The following is an 18,166-nucleotide window of genomic DNA, read 5'->3' as shown; positions in this document are numbered from 1 at the left end:
TAGGTCTTATGACGATGATGGGATAGGAAAGGCCTAGGAGTTGGAAGGAAGCAAAAATGGCCTTAATTAAGGTACAGCCCCAGCATTTGCCTGGTATGAAAATGGTAAACCGCGGAAAACCATCTTCAGGGCTGCCGACAGTGGGATTCGAACCCACTATCTCCCGGATACAAGCTCGGAGCCGCGCGCCCCTGACCGCACGACCATTTCTCGTTTCTTTACAGTCGTTAATCAGATGTGCCACTTCCAAATGTGAATTACATAAAATACATTTATTTTCTTCATTTTTTCTCGTAAAGCTTTATTTGCATGAACTCCCATCAACCACCAGAATATTCCTCCCATTTCCATGTTTGTTAACATTTGTGCCCTTACCGTTATATTTTCACTTATTTTACAAAATTCTATTAGTGTTCCCTTGCTGTTGTATTCTGCCCTTATTAATTGTTTTATATCTTTCACTCTTTGAACGACCTTCTCAGACAATCTCTTGCCATCCCTTGATGCACTGCTTTCCCAGTAAGATCCCATTCCTATGTATTCTAGAAGCTTCTTCACCCCATCCACCCAGTAGCCTTCGTTTAGATGTTTCATTTAGTGCTGATAAGCTATGCCTAAAATGTGGCCATCCCCCGCCCCAATCGTTTTTAATCTCAACCAGTACTTGACTATTCGTTTCGCAATATCAGCCCGCATACTCACCCCTTCACACATCATTCTTACTCCACTATTTGCAGTACAGTGTGGCAATCTCATAATTTTTTGGAAAACTTACTAACGATTTCCTCTTAGGCTACAATTCCATGATCTATTCCCCGAATTTCTGATCCATACAATACCTTGGCTTTGACTACTGAATGAAATACGTTTTTCTGATCTTTGTATTCTACATGTGATAAATATTATTTTTGATCCGTATTGATGATATTTGATTGCAATAATAACAATAATTTATTAATTTGACCACCTAATCAATACAATAAGTTTTGTCTTTGTTGATTTACTTTGACATGTTAACTAAAATGGTACATGTTTCGCCTTGTACATAGGCATCACCAGCCATTGCCTTAACCTTGAAATAAAATCAGGCACCTGATTTACATATACGTGAAATAAAACTGATTTATAAAAAATCCTTAAAGAGACTTGAAGTAAAATTAACATATGGTAAAAGACTAGTACAATGTTGGTTTTAAATATATTGCAATGAGTGAGGAGTTTACAATTGGTAAAAGTATTTGCAATATTGACATTCGAAGGCTACTATTATAAGTAAAATGAACAAAGCAACAGTCTGTTATAAACAAGTGGTAAGATTGCTATAAAATTATGTTGACCGACCAGCGGTTACAATTAGATAATGACGAGAATGACGATCAAAATCGTATTTATTCAAAAAATAATGTTGAATAAAGTAATGTCGAAGGATGGTCAAGTGACCTGTAATTATTTGTTTACATGAGATAAAAGTCGAAAGTCAATGGCATATGGTGAAGTTGTGGTTCAATTTTATGAAAAAATACGAAGTTGTAGTTGAAGGTTGATGAACGATGTTTAAATTGGACCTCTATGGACCATCTCAATTTGATGCGATGCTAAAACATTGTTAAGAACATGAGTTTATTGACATTCAAGTCGAAAGAGCAATGTGACAATTACTAGTAAGAAGTCGACAGTCGTCAATAACTTTTAGCTCATAACGTAACAAGTTACCCGCTCCATCGTCAAATGATTCAACTGTCACATGTGTTATATATTTTCTGTCTCTACAAATTTGATTTATTCTATACCATACTTTCGTAACATCATTATTCTTAGCATCTCTATTTTAGTTATCGTTTGTTTCTTCTGCCACAAATCTTTAGTCATTACCAATAATTCTTTGTACTCTTTCCTTTTGCTACACAATACAGTTCTTGCTTCATGCCCACCTATTATTCTGAATGTGTCTAGTGCTTTTATTAATTCGGCATTTTTTCTTCTGCATTCTTCATTGTACCACCCACTATTTCTTTGTATACTTATCTCCTGGGCCCGCATCTTATGTCCTGCCATCAGTACTGTGTTTGTTTTCCTCAATCGTGATCTTAATTCCTGTCTTGAGAATTTCAAAGGACCTCCCTTCAAAATATCCCTTGAATTCTGTTCTAAGGTCTTCTATCCATATATACTTGGACACTAATCTCTCTTTAATATTGCTTGGATAATACCCCCCCCCCACTATTCTCTTCCGTACTTACCATATTTATAATCATGGGTAAGTGATGCGATTCTCCACAACCTTTAACATTTATCGTCATAATGCGTGGTAATGCATCCTTAGAACATAATACTAGATCAATTGTCAAATTACCCCTTTCATCTCCTGGCTACCATCCATTTAAAATACAGAGTTCTTCTGCTCCACATAGTTCTAATAGTTTTTCGCCATAGTTATTAAAATCTTTATATTGACTAGTTTTTCCCAATTATTATTATTTCCTCAGCCTCTTTACAGTAAACTGGTTTTAAGTCTGCAATCCACGCATTGAAGTCCCCCATTATTACAATACCTATGTCCTCATATATATTTTTTAATCTACGTATTTATTTCTAATGCTAACTATGTGAAAAATTCATTGTTTGCCAATGTCGAGTCCTCTGGAGAATTGTATACAAAACGGGAACATAGATTAACATCCCTCTTTCTTATGTCCTGCCATCAGTACTGTGTTTGTTTTCCTCAATCGTGATCTTAATTCCTGTCTTGAGAATTTCAAAGGACCTCCCTTCAAAATATCCCTTGAATTCTGTTCTAAGGTCTTCTATCCATATATACTTGGACACTAATCTCTCTTTAATATTGCTTGGATAATAACCCCCCCCCACTATTCTCTTCCGTACTTACCATATTTATAATCATGGGTAAGTGATGCGATTCTCCACAACCTTTAACATTTATCGTCATAATGCGTGGTAATGCATCCTTAGAACATAATACTAGATCAATTGTCAAATTACCCCTTTCATCTCCTGGCTACCATCCATTTAAAATACAGAGTTCTTCTGCTCCACATAGTTCTAATAGTTTTTCGCCATAGTTATTAAAATCTTTATATTGACTAGTTTTTCCCAATTATTATTATTTCCTCAGCCTCTTTACAGTAAACTGGTTTTAAGTCTGCAATCCACGCATTGAAGTCCCCCATTATTACAATACCTATGTCCTCATATATATTTTTTAATCTACGTATTTATTTCTAATGCTAACTATGTGAAAAATTCATTGTTTGCCAATGTCGAGTCCTCTGGAGAATTGTATACAAAACGGGAACATAGATTAACATCCCTCTTCTGTTTTAACCTTGTTTTCCCCCAAATTATTTCTTCTATATCTGATTCTATTATTTCAACTTTCTCTTTTACTTCTTCCCTTACCAAGGTTAGTATACCACCGGGGTATCTACCTTTACGAGCATTCCTCCCCTTGACTTGCTATATGTTTAAAAACCTTCAATATATACTTCATATCCCGGTGCTATCCAACTTTCAACAAAGGTAATGATATGCATTTCTGCCATTAAACATTTCACCTGTTCATTTCCTAACTTGTTCCAAAAACCTTCTATATTGACCAAACCAATATTCAATTCTAGATATTTCTTACTTTTATCCTCAGACAATTTACCTCTCTTACTTCTAGTCACTCTTTTTCTCCAGTTCTAGAATACTGCCCTCTGGTGAACTAATAATTTCTTTGTCTATATTGTCTTTCTGTCCTTTGCCCTTCTTAGCCCAATAGGCCATTAAACTCAAGGATTTACTTCTCCATGTTAACGTCTTGCTTCTGTCATCAGATGGGGCGCTGCTCCCTGGATTCGTGTCGAATCGACAGCCAGCTGGTTGTCCATCCCCCTCTACTGTGCGCCCGTCACTCTGCTGTCATCTGTTCTCCTGAGGAGTATGAAGGTCGCTGTTGTCATCAGATTGTACGTTGTCGGCCATCGTACAGGCAGCTGACTGGCAGATTCCTTGCTCTACAGATCGTTGTACTTCCTGAGGCGATGAACTCAACTGCATATCCATTTCCCGTAGCTGTGCAATTGAACAAATACTCGACCACTTACTGTCACCTACTATAAGACGTTTGCCTCTTACGTATGTTTTAGTCCTAATTCCTAGCTTTTACTAAATGAAATCTCAAGACTCTCTGTTCCGTGCAGTCTCTTTATCCATGTCTCTTCTCAACCAAATCCTTTCTCCTATTAGGTTCTTCACATTGAAGGTGATCTTGTTCGCCTTCAGAGCCGAGATCAACTTAACTTTATTAGATCTTTTCCCTTTGACTCTTCCCAACCTATGAATTTCATCAATGTCTTCTTCTTTACAATTTATCTTTATATGATTATTTATAATGTCCAACACTTTACTCGTTAAATCATTCAAATCCTCCTTTTCATTCTCCGATATACCACATATGAATTGGCATTTTCTGCTGCCACTTGAATTTCTCGCATTCCCCTTCGATCCCCTCCATTTTCGCCTTCAATATATCTATTTCCCTAGAGTTTTCTACCACCTTTTCTGTCATAATTCTTATCTCTTCTCTTAAACAGTCTTTCGTTTCTACCATATCATTTCTCAGCTCACGAATTAACTCCCTCGTTTGTTCAATCTTCGTTTGTTCAATCTGGCAAACCTCTCTGACTATTTCCCTAATCATTTCCATGTCCTCCCAACTCATTGATCCCGTTGGTCCAGGGTTCAATTCTATTCCTCCTATTATCAGAAGAATTGTCACTACTGCTGCCACCATCATAGTTACCACGAGCCCAGACTGTCGTAGGTGCACCTTACCACTTGCCGTACACACACACTTCACTCGCCCGTGCCATCGCCCTATGGCCGCGCGACACTGCTCTACAGCAATATTCATTCTTCTCACTCAGCATACACTATACAATACAACCTCTCGCTTCGCTAGTTCGATAACAACTGATATTCTGTTATAATAAACCTAACACCTATTTCGATTTATGCAAGATTACTAATACTTCCACTCTAATTTTAACAGAATTTTTAACATCTTTTCAACATATCATTAAAGACGTGTGTTAGTGATGTACCGGTACTTAGTTTTAGTAACTAGAGGCTAATGTATATGTATAATGTATATTATATTATTATATTATTTATATTATTTGCTAGTGCTTCATTGAGTTTTGTCAGATTTTAAGAGATAGGATTGTACATGAAGGGTAAACTTCTTTGCACATTACTATGAGGGTATTTAGGGGGTGTAGTAAGTATGTGAAAGAGAGGGCATCTAAATCCCTGGTAACACCCGAACTAGAGTATGATTCCAGTGTATGGGACTCTCAGCAGGATTACTTGATTCAAGAACTGGAAAACATTCAAAGAAAAGCAGATCGATTTGTTACGGGAGTAGAGGATCTAGAAGAAAGCTGGACCAGAGTTTCGATAGAAGAATTCTGGACCAGCGGCAGCCACTGCGCATGCCCCCGTGCGCTTCACTCCCTGAAGGGGCCTCTCACTTGGCAAGGCGTGTGTGGAATGTTAACTACACATACTGCAAGGTCTTAATGTGAGAGGTAATTAATTCTTGAAAGGTGTGGGGGGGGGGCAAGGTGCTGTGACTGGATTTTGCTGGAGTAGCTTTCACTGCCTAAGGGGGTCATCCACATGTAGAATGAGGACAACACACTCAGAGGTCTTTATGTAAGAGGTAATTAATTTTCTTGAAAGGTTACTCTTGTGTCCAAGGTACAGTAACTATGTGGCAACTGGATTTGCTTTAATAGGTCACTTGCTGGTGAAAGCTGAACAGGATGTTAGTTTATGTAAAAAAAAATGATCCCTCACTCCTCTCTTACTAGAGGGGTGAGGGGGAAACACTAAGGAGTGCTACAGTGCAGCTGTTACTAGGCAAGATCCGCTTTCTAACTTGTTGAAGGTTATCTCTGTCATGAACAGGATGTTTTTTGTAGGTTGTAATTTTGAGTGAAGGTGAACTAGTGACAAGTCCAGCCTACTGGTGAGGAGTGAAGGTGGTGGCAGGGAGTATTTAAGGAGCAGAGCACAACATGAAAACTATCATCTAGTGGGAAGAGTTCTCTACTACTACTACTACTTTTCTTTCCTCTTCAGTAAGTGTAAGTTTATTTAGTTTGTTAATTTTAAAAAGATATAGCAGTTTCAACAAAATGGATATGTTAATGAAATTAAACAAAATTGCCAAGGCACCACAATTTCATAATAGAAAGTTAAGTGAGTTGCAACTTAACCATCCATTTAAGGTTAAAGCGCTGAGAGCGGTAGAAACAAGATTTGGGAGGAAAATAATCGTTGATATAGAAGGGGAAGATGAGGAGACTGTGAGTGTTTTCCTGCCGGCGCAATTCTCAAAACTTACAGCAGAAGAAATAGAAGAAATAAATTCTTTAAAAAACAACTTGAAAATGATGTACAGAGGCATGGAGAGGGGCTACCATCAAGTGTGCTTCCTACAGTAGAATGTCATCAGTTACGACATCTATTTTAACTAAGTAAGTATGCAGAGAGTATTTTCGTTCTTAATGTATTTTTTTTTCGCCGTATTCGCATAATTGTTTTGTTAATTGAAAATAGTATGTGGTGTTGTCTTTTCAGGTCCGAGGTGGTAATATGATGAAGTGGAAGAAAGTTGAGATTAAACCAGGAACTGAACATCAAGCATATCCAAGCATACAGAGTCGTCGTCTTCAAGTACATCGAGAGGAGGATGTGGTCGCTACTTCACAGCCTGTTGAAGATGAAGCGGGACAACTGAGCGCACAACAAGAACAAGAAGTGAGTGCTAATTGTATTGAACTATGGAACAGAGGGGGTTCTCTTTTCAGTTATACAGTATATGTGACGAACCTGAGTAAAGCTTACGAAAGCCAGCAGGAAGTGACAGCTGCTGTAGTGCGATTTCTTTTGAGTGAACTTTCAAGTAATGAACATTTTCTTTTATTTCTTGGCTATAATACATTCGAAGAAATTTATAAAATTGAATTTTCCTTTTCGTCACAAAATTCAAATAACATTTCCTATTACCGTAATACATTGCTAGGGAAGCTTCAGGAGGAGTTTCCTAGTGAAGCTGTACACTGTTCACGCGATGCAGAAGGTAGTGACCTAGCTCGATGGTTATACTGTGTAATGACGGATTGTACATTCTTGATAAGTCGTTGCTACAGCAACTGCTGGACTTGTCTTGAGATTGCTGAAAAATTTAGCACCAAATCGTAATTTTTTTTTTGTAGTCATGGAGTATCCTTCGAGCAGCAAACGTAGGAAACTAGACATTAATTTACAGACAGATGAAGATGCGGGTAGAATGCAAACTCATTTCGATAGAGCGTTTGAACGCATTCGCGCGTTTATGAGGGAGGTAAATGGATCAATACTAATTTCATATCGGTTCGAACCTAGCGACGAGCGAGAAGAAGCTCAGTTCAAGCTGATTGAAAATCTTAACGAGCTAGAGGAAATGCGTAATCAGATGTTAGAAATTTATTTTCACGCTCGCGCTGTTAATGGACTAACTTTTCAGATAGAAGATTTGTCTGCTTTCCAGTGTAAACAAATCGAGGAAGCTTTTCGGCGCAGAGTGTACACACTAGCGGTGGTAAACGTTAACAATGATTTCTTACTCCCCGAAGAGTTCCTAGATAAATCTTACGTGTGGTTTAATAAATACGTGAAGGAAGCACTCAAGACACAAGCATTAAAAGTAAATACCGTTCTCTGCACACAACATGTCCGTCACGAGAAAATCGATAACAATTATTTTCATACAAGGAACGCTGAAATTACTGACGGTACTAATTTAAGAGAATGGTACAACGAACATGTAACGAGACCGATTCTGAAAAAATTATCAGAGTTCGAGGCTCGTGATTCGGGATGGTCTCTGCTACGAATTCGCGAATTGCGGATAAACATTAATAAAAATGTAGGTTTTCACGTGGGCAAGTCGCCAACTAGTCTAACGTTGCCTACAGCAATTCGAAACAAGAAAGCAGTTATTAATCTGCGGAACACACGAGATGCTTGCTTTGCGTGGAGTGTAGTTGCTGGCTTAGTTCCAGCTAAACATCATGTAGATCGCATTTCTTCTTATCCACATTATAATGCAATTTTAAATTTAAAAGACATACCAATCCCGATGGAAATGAGATACATGAGAAAATTTGAAGATCAAAACGAAATCTCCGTGAATGTATTCGGAGCGCAGTATGACGAGAACAACTGGGTGTGCATAGGACGGAATGATGACAAAAAAGAGTTTACTCTTGTACCTTTGTACATTTCACATAAAACGTGTGAAAAGATCGTAGATCTTCTAATGCTTCAGATTGGCGACAGTGAGAAGTATCACTTTTGTTTGATTAAGAATCTTCCACGTCTTGTGCGCTCATCTCTTACGAAGAACCATAATAGAATTTATATTTGCAGACGGTGTTTGTCTTACTTTTCTAATAAGGAAAAATTAGCTTTGCATACTAATAACTGTATACAATTTCCGGTGGGCAAAAGTATAATGCCTTCGGATAGCGAACGGCTAGTGTACTTTACCGAGTATAAGGTTAAAGAGCCAGTGCCTTTTATTGTGTATGCTGACACAGAATGCATACTGAAACCTGTGTCTACTTGTTTTCCAAGTGATGTCACCTCACATTCAACTCCAATTCACGAACATGTGCCATACAGCGTAGCATATTATTTACACTGTAGTTTTGACAGAGATTTGTGCTCTTTCAAACTCTATCGAGGTAGTGATTGTGTAAAATGGTTCGTAGATGAGATGTATAACTTGGTGGACACGCTTGCGCCCTATTATTTTGATACGAAACCAATGTTAGCATTAACTGTTGAGCAAGAAAATGAATTTCTTTCGTCTACATTATGTCACATATGTGAGAAAGAAATTGCAGATAATGAAATTAAAGTTCGCGATCATTGTCATTTAACGGGTGTTTACAGGGGATCAGCACATCAATTGTGTAACTTACAGTATCGTAAAATTTCTATCTTGCCGGTAGCATTCCATAATTTGACAGCCTATGATGGTCATTTCATAATTAGAGAACTGCATAGGAAGGGAGGGGATGTTGTGACAAATCTCAGAACGAACATTAAACTATTAGCAGTGAACATGGAACGATACAAAGGATTTTCAAACTTTATACGTTATAACCAAAGACAGTGTGTTGAACTAAGATTTATAGACACTTACAACTTTATTCCTTTTTCGCTGGACAAAATGTCGCTATTACTTAGTGACGAGTCAAAGCTTGTAACGAGACGGTATTTCACCGATGATTTACAGTTTAAACTCGCTTCTCGGAAAGGGATATTTCCATACGAATATGTTACTAGTATGGAGGTGTTAGACGACACTAGTTTACCGTCAAGGAGTTCATTCTTTAGCTCTTTAAAGGGTGAAACTGTTTCGGAAGAAAACTACGCGTTTGCTCAGCTTATTTGGAATAAGTTTAACTGTAAATCGTTGGGTGAATATTCTGATCTTTACTTGAAAATCGATACTTTACTCTTGGCCGATGTATTTGAAAACTTTAGATTGAGTGGAAAAGAGACATATGGTATTGATGCCGCTCATTTCTACACGGTACCGTCTATGGCATGGAGTGCTATGAAGAAAATAACAGCTGTCCAGCTAGAATTACTTCAGGATATCGACATGCTGCAGTTTTTCGAACGTTCCATACGCGGTGGTAATGTGCAATGCGTTACGCGGCATGCAGTAGCAAATAACAAGTACATGTTAACATACGATGAGTCCAAACCGGAATCATACATAATGTACTTTGACGTGAACAATTTGTATGGATTCGCTATGCAACAGTTTCTTCCAACGGGCGGCTTTCAATGGGTCGAAAACGTTGAGAATTTAGACATTATGAATGTAGGAGATGAAGCAGATGTTGGGTTTATGGTAGAAGTTGATTTAATCTACCCGCTAGAACTTCATGATAAACATGCCGATTATCCATTGTGTCCTGAAAAATCTACGAAACTAATGAGCACTCTTTACAACAAGGAACGGTATGTTCTTCATTATAGGCTATTAAAACAGTGTGTAGAGTTAGGTATGAAAGTAGCTCACATTTACAGAGCGATTCAGTTTAATCAGAGCGCATGGTTAAAATGCTACATTGATTTGAACACAGAGAAACGAAAGTTAGCAAAAAATGAGTTCGAGAAAAGTTTCTATAAATTAATGAATAACGCAATTTTTGGTCGTTCATTAATGAACGTAAGGAAGCTGCGCGACGTCAGATGGGTCACACAGTGGAAGGGACGTTATGGTGCTGGTACGTTGATCTCAAGAGCAAACTTCAAACGTCGTATTATAGTAGACGAACAGTGTATGGTTATCGAAATGAAGAAACTTCAAATTCATCACAATCAACCGGTTTACCTCGGTGCTACAATTTTAGATTTGTCAAAAATGAAAATGAACGATTTTCACTACAACGTTATTTTGAGAAACACAGAATCAAACTCACAACTACTCTACACTGACACCGACAGTTTAATATACAATTTTTCATTTGATATCTATGAGTTTATGAAGGAAAATTCAGTTTTGTTTGATACAGGAAATTATGATGAAAATAATCCTTTCCAAATTGAAAGAAAAAATTCAGGTGAAATAGGTTTGATGAAGGATGAAAACGGTGGAAGTATTGTTGAAGAATTTGTAGGTTTGAGACCAAAGATGTATGCTATTAAGTTGTGTGAAAAAGAGAAACCTACATGTAAAGCTAAGGGTGTCAAAAAAAATGTTGTCGATCACCTTACAATTGATCAGTATAGACGTTGTCTGTATGAAGGTGAACAAGTGACCAAACTACAAGTGTGCATTACTTCCAATTCTCATTCTGTGTTCACGGTTCGTCAATACAAACTAGCACTCACAGCTAATGATGACAAAAGGTACATCACAGATAACAAAATTAATACATTACCATTTGGACATTACAGTCTTGCAGAGAAAAGAAGTATAACTAATGTATAGCTATCTTGCAAAGTAGGTTTGCTTTTTTTGTGAACACCTCCTCTACTTTGTCATCAGTTTACCCCCCACTGTATGTAAAATAATGTAATTTTCTCTGAAGGTGAATATTAAGTAATAAGAGGAGAAGCTCCTATGATTACTTTAATCATTTTTATTTTAGAGAAACTTTTGTTTCATTCTGTAATTAATTAAAGAAAAAAAAAATGTAATCTTATAGAATTTCAAACTAGATAAACATTTCACTCGCTGTTTCTTTTATTCAATGTATTGTACTGTATTTATACTTTTAAAGTACATTGCATACTATAATTATTTAATTATGAAAAAAAAAAGGAATCTTATAGAATTACACTCGCTGTTTAAGTACATTGTATACTATTGTACTAACTAGTATTGAACTGTAAGTTAATTTTCTATCATTTATATATTAAAGTGCATTGTAAACCTTTATTTAATCTTTTTTCTTTTTCGAAAAAATAAAAAACTCTACACTAGATGATCAAAAAGTTGATTTTCTTTCAAACTATCCTGCGCAGCCTCTCCTTTTATTCCTTGTACTCTTAACTAAAGTAGGAGTAGGAGAATGAAAAAAAAAAGAGAACATATTTCTTTTTTACAATCAAGTTTATTGAATAGGAAACTACAGAGGTTTTTCAAAATATAAACTTCTGATTGAATTTGTAACTGCAACCACGAGGAGAGATCTGCAGAGACTGAATCTTCGACCGCTACCAGAGGAGAGTCCTGCAGAGGGGAAAAAAAGAAAGAAAAATTAGTTGATAGCAGCATAAAACAGAAAAAGCAAGCAAGAAAGAAAAAAAAGGAAACTATTTTTTTTCTTTACCTTAATAATTGATGAAATAGTATCTAATATCAAGCTCAGACGTTGTTGTTGTTGTTGTTGTTGTTGTTGTTGATCCCACTATGAGGAGACACCTGCAGAGGAGAAAAAATAAATAAATTAGTTAGAAGCAGAATAAAACCGAAAAAACAAGCAAGGAAAAAGGATGGTATTATATCTTTTTTTTCACCTTAATAATTGATGTATTAGTAGCCGATATCAAGCTCGCACGATGTCGTTGTTGTTAGCTCCTGAATCCTGACAAGCCTGGTGTAAGTTCGCCTTCAGATGATCTGGTAGATACTGCCAGAGCGCACTTAACTGATGTTGTTCGTAAATAGATAATATGTTTTCAGGGAAGAAAGTCCACTCAAATTTATTGAATCTGCTCACACCTTCTTTCTTAAATTTGTTTATCACTGAACACACTATTCTCATCACACCATCTGACGATTTTAGCCAACTATGAACTGCGTGAACGTTGAACATAGCACAGCTGCCTGAATGTCTTGCAACATGTGGTAAATGGCGCGGGCACTCAACAGGGAAACACTCGTTACGCATTGTTCTTAAATCAGGTACACCTTCTATAGTGTTCAAGTCAATTATGCATGTACGAGGATACTCTTGCAGTGCTAATAGACGTAACTCATTAACACAGTTGCACACAACCAGATATTGGTATTGTTGTTCACTGAGAAGATTGAAAAACGACGTAAGCGTGAAATCTAAATTAGGTACACTCATACCTAATAGAGCAGTAGATAACACATTTGTAGACGAATCTATATTACAACAGGCTATCTCGTAACCTCCAGTAGGTAACCTCTGAATGTCAACTATCACTCCTCTGGGTTTTGCACTCATGGTGTGCTTGATATCGAAGAACTGAAGCAGAGAATCTTCACTCTCTCGTTTATATACACTATTAGAAAGAAAAAAAAGGAAGAAAAACTCGCGCAAGATTATTGGAAGAAAAATACTTCATTCGTTAGTGGTTTATAATTTATTATGCGATCGTGAATAATAATGCAATGCAGAGTAGTGTTGGCTGGAATAGGTTCGTTTGTTTCAATTTCAACGCGAACATCTACAGAGGAAGATTTTATCGATTCAACCTGTTCCATGCAATTAACAACAACAATAGGACAATGCGAGTGAAATTCACTTCGTGATATGTTCGGTTCGGAACGATTATCATCAAGCTGATAGTACGCATTACGAAACTTGATGAACATATCATACAATTCACTGTAGTCGCCATTGTTAAAATTAGCTACAGCCTTTTCATAGGGATAAAAGTTTGAATTTAAGAATACACCAACGGATCGAATATTACAGTGATCGAACAGAGAAGAAGAAACATTAATTTTCTTACGATCGGTTTGGAAAGCAAGCATAAAAACTCTCGGTTTTTCTATTTGTGACGTAGTCATAACAGTCCAATTAATTTTCGTTGAATTTGGAATAGTAGGTAACTCGTGATAACTCCACGATCGAAATGCTACAGGAATAGAAGGATTTTTTTGGATTAACTTTATGCGTTTAACTTCTTCCTCGTCGGACAGTATTAGAGTTGGTAGCTTTATATACATTTTTCGTACTTTGACTTTAGCTGTATCTTCCGCGTTGGCTGAAAACAGTGCATATTTGTCATCTCTAGAACGAATAAAGATAAATTCAAGTTTACAGTTTATGAATGGTTTCCTGTAGTCTTCAAATAATCCGCAAAGAAGACTCAGTGGGATAATTGCATGGAACAGCTTTGTAGTCGCGTGGATAATATTAGCTTCGTTTGGTGGTGTAGAAATTGATGGAAAATAGCCAGCATTTTGCAGCGCTAACATTTCATTTTTAGAATAAGAGGCGAAAGTTTTTATAGCACTAGTCGTGCCTACACGTCGTGTTCTTTCAATCTCTTTCCCATTCAATTCAATACGCATTTCATCGAAGAGATTTGCTGCAAAGTTTTGATCGGGAACGGCTGTAGCTGAAGGTGTATTATCTGCGCTTGATCTAACTATTTCACCTTCGATGTGAACATCAGCTTCAGAGGGTAAAAATATATGTTCTTGGTTGTGTACAGGAACTCGAATTTCATCGTTGTTTTCATATTTCGTGCCAGCATATGGATGATAGCTCCTTACTTCCCGCCTAGCAACTCTGTTGTCAAATATAACTTTGTCCGTTACGTTGAACATATTTCTCCTTGATGTTAGCGTGATTGTACACAAAAAGAGACTAAAGTAGTTTTTCGTAGAGAATTAGAATTTATATGCTTTATCCTAGGGGGGCAGTCGGTAGCATTGTAAAGTGATTTCACACAAAAAGAGAGTAATGTTACCTTGATTACGCACACGAAAAGAGAGTAAAGTAGTTTCTGTAGGAGAAATAGAACTTATAGTAGTCGGTAGCCTAGCGATTGTAAAAAGTCTTTATTGTTTGAGGTTAATTTTTTCTTGTCGCGTACACGATGAGATTGTTTTTTTAGCTTTACTCTATATTTTACTACTCTAGCTGCTGCCTCTTTTAATCCTCGGTTTTTTGACTGGTTGTTGTAAATTACTACCATGATGTTGATGATCAACTGTTCCTTACTCGAATGATAGTACATAAGTGTACGCTTTATGTTATATATGATTACTGTATTTTTACTGGACGAATAATTAACTCTACTGTTACATCCTCATTTTGTAAGTCGATTGGGTTTTCGAACTGATCTTCGAGTACGACAGATATATGTTGAATAACACTAGTGTTTACCGGTAAGAAGCTTATAGTTGACGGTTGAACTACGATAGGATAGCCTGCTGGAACAAGCGGTTTAAAATTGTATAACGAATGTGTTTGTTTACCGTTGAGGTAGGAACCGGAACCTAACACGAGATTACAACATACACGAATCGAGTTCACGTTATTAATTTTAATAATCTCTCCTGAAATATGTAATTTATTAGCATCATATTTTCGGCGTGAAAATCCTAACAAATCAGCAATTGAATCGGAAACATCAAAGTCTACGTCTAGGTTGGATGACATTTTACAGCGAAGATAGGTCTTTTCGTAAGTAATAGTAATAAGTTTACTATCTCCATCTAGAGGGTCATTCTCCTCTTCGAGAATAGGAAAGTTGTTAATTATTGCTTCTTGAACTAGAGCTCCTATTTCCGAAAAAGTGTAACTACCTTCCGGTAATGTGAGTACAGTTGTTTTGTCTCCCTTCATTTTAATACCAATCTGGTTATTTGTGCTATTAACGATTACGTTACCTATTTCATTCAGCTGTGATTCATGGTTAGCATATTTCTCATATACATTTAACAGATAACCTAAGCTAGTGCCAACACTGTTCGGTACATTGAAATCAATGTCAAACGGAGAATGCATAGTAGGTTTGTTGTTAATAGTCGAGATAAAAAAACTAAGTTTTGGAGTGTACTCCCGCAGAAATAGTTTCACATTTTTAATAGTTAGCAAACTTTCTATTTTTGCAACAAGATCTTCGAATTCATAAATGCCTTCTGCTACACTCAAAAGAATTTTTTTACCATTCAAATATATAGCAAACTTATTATTTTTACTAGTGACATTACGAATACTATTAGATGTAAATAGTGCGGCAAGACCTATTTCATAGAAAGAGGCTCTATTCAAATAAATCGGAGTTTCTAATACTACATCAATCTTCGAGCCTCTACCCTCGAGTGTAATCCGTCTTTCATACGGCATCGTGCACACTGAACACAAATACTAAGGTCTTGCTTTATTTATACAGTATAAAAATAGTAAACACAGATGACCACAAATTGATGAATTAAAAGTTTGATAAGAATGAAAATTATATCGAATGTAACAGTTTCTTAAATATTCTAATACCTCTTTTGGGGGACGTAAATTACCAAAACTATCGAAGTAGTAGACATACGCACCTCGTTTACTGAACGCAACCCAGTGCGAACCAGATTTACTTATCGGATCTAAATTCAAAATACAACTCTCATTTTTACGAGAAATTTTCGGTAACGTATCTCGCATAAACACACCTCTGAAGTAGGGAATTTTTAAACGATATGCGTAACGATACAGATCTATGTTAGTTAATGCTCTATTCGGCAGACCTTCCATTATCTTTTGTATGCTGGAGGATTTAAGTAAATGCCCTTTCCTTTGTTTCGAGTAGAAAGCCCTTTCCCACGCATCGCTTCTAGCATTCGATTGTGGCGCTTCATTTCTTTTAATTCTTCCTGTGCGGCTTTCGCCTTGTTTACAGCCGATGCTATGCCCGCAGCTCCACTTGCTAGACCGCCCAAGCCCGACAAGGCTGCAAATATCGGAAGGAGTGGAAGAAAACCACCTTTCTTTTTTTTTTACAGCATGTTGTCTTTTTTTTGGTTTTACTCGTTCTCTTCGATGTTTTGATTTTCTTCTTCGTCTACCACCACCTACTTTAGTTTTCGCTTTCATAATTCCCGTAACTGCTAGTGCAGCTGCTCTTTCTCCTAATGATGCGTCCTGAGAGTTTACACGAGACCAAGCCTTAGAGGCTAAGATTTCATCTGCTTCTTTCCTTCTGTTCTGGTCTTTGTATGTAGCGTAAGCGATATCGTGTTCTTTACATGCCTTATCTAATGGATTTATTCCTTGATCACCACGCTTAAGTCGTTTTTCTAACTTTGTCCCAGGTCCACAGAATTCATAACCTGGTATGTGCAATTCTACTGGTAAATTATCTATAGCTTTATTAAGAACTTTGCCTATTATTCCTCCTTTCCCTACTCGTTTACATGGAGCTGCTACAACGTTGCGTCTTCGACGCAGCATACTCAAATAAGAGCTCCTGCTATCAAGTGTGATGTTATATACGAATTACATTTTTACACGATGTGCAACTGTTGAGTACTAAAAATGTATGTAAGTTTATTTTTTTTTTCTTTTTTTTCTGAAAGGTAGAAAGATATATAAGAGAGATATTTTTCTGCTCTCCTCATTTTACAGCGACATGGCGTACATTCCTCGTCCGTTAAATTTAAAATCTGAGGTAGATCGGATAAGGACTTTCGCTAGATGGCGTGTACCGTGGATAGACCCCTTAAGTTTAGCTAAAGCTGGATTTTACTTCACGGGATACCTAGACGCAGTTAAATGTATTTTTTGCGGAATCGAATTATTTTCGTGGGATAAAGATGATGACCCGTTAACAGAACATAGAAAATGGTCGCCTTCTTGTCGGTATATGAGAGGTTGTGAAGTTGGCAACATAGTATTAGATCACTATAACAGGACAGCTCTTCCAGCACTTCTTAATACTACGTGTAGTGTGATGCACGAACCATTTTGGAACTAGATAAGTAAAAAGAGAAGGTAAAAAAAGTTCGTGTTTATTTAGTAATCAACAATAACTTTGAGAAAAAAGAAATCCACTGTGCACTCGATCGTTGAAAATTATCAACATCAAAAGAAAGTGATGGTGAAGACAATAAAACAATCGATATCTTTACCTGTTGCAAATCTGAACGACACAAAACGTTCAGTAGGAAAGAAAAATAAACATAGTAAACTGTTGCCGGACACAATACGCTGTCTCATATGCGGACCATCGAATGCAGGGAAGACTAATGTAATGATTAATTTGTTATTGCAACCGAACGGGTTACGTTTTGAGAATGTGTATGTTTACTCAAAATCATTGTCGCAGAAGAAATATATTGAGCTAGAGAAGCTTTTAAAATCTATTAAAGAAATAAAATGCGAGTTTTACTCTGATCGTGAGCAAGTAATACCGCCAGAAAAAGCTCAAAGAAATTCCGTGTTTATTTTTGACGATGTAGCAAGCGACAAACAGCAGCACATGAAAGACTACTTTAGTAGAGGCCGACACCATATCGTGGATGTTTTTTACTTATGTCAGACCTATTCCTGCATTCCCAAACAACTTATTAGAGACAACGCTAATTTCATTATTCTGTTTAAACAAGATGCAAGAAATCTTCGGCATGTCTACGACGATCACGTGAACACCGATATGAGTTACAACCAGTTCACTGATTTATGTTATCGTTGTTGGTCACAGTCGAAATTCAGCTTTCTCGTTATCGATAAGGATAGCGAAATAAGCAAAGGTCGATATCGAAATGGATTCGATATATTTTATGTGATATAAATACGAGAGTGTATACATTAACGAACTCATTTTCGAATTGTTGAGTAGAGAAAGAACATCACGATGGCATCAAACAACAGAACCAGTAACGTGTATG

This window comes from Anabrus simplex, chromosome 2 (assembly GCF_040414725.1).
Source record: "Anabrus simplex isolate iqAnaSimp1 chromosome 2, ASM4041472v1, whole genome shotgun sequence".
In the NCBI taxonomy this organism is placed as follows: domain Eukaryota; kingdom Metazoa; phylum Arthropoda; class Insecta; order Orthoptera; family Tettigoniidae; genus Anabrus; species Anabrus simplex.
The sequence above is the reverse complement of the archived record's forward strand: the minus strand, read 5'-3'. Positions refer to the sequence as shown.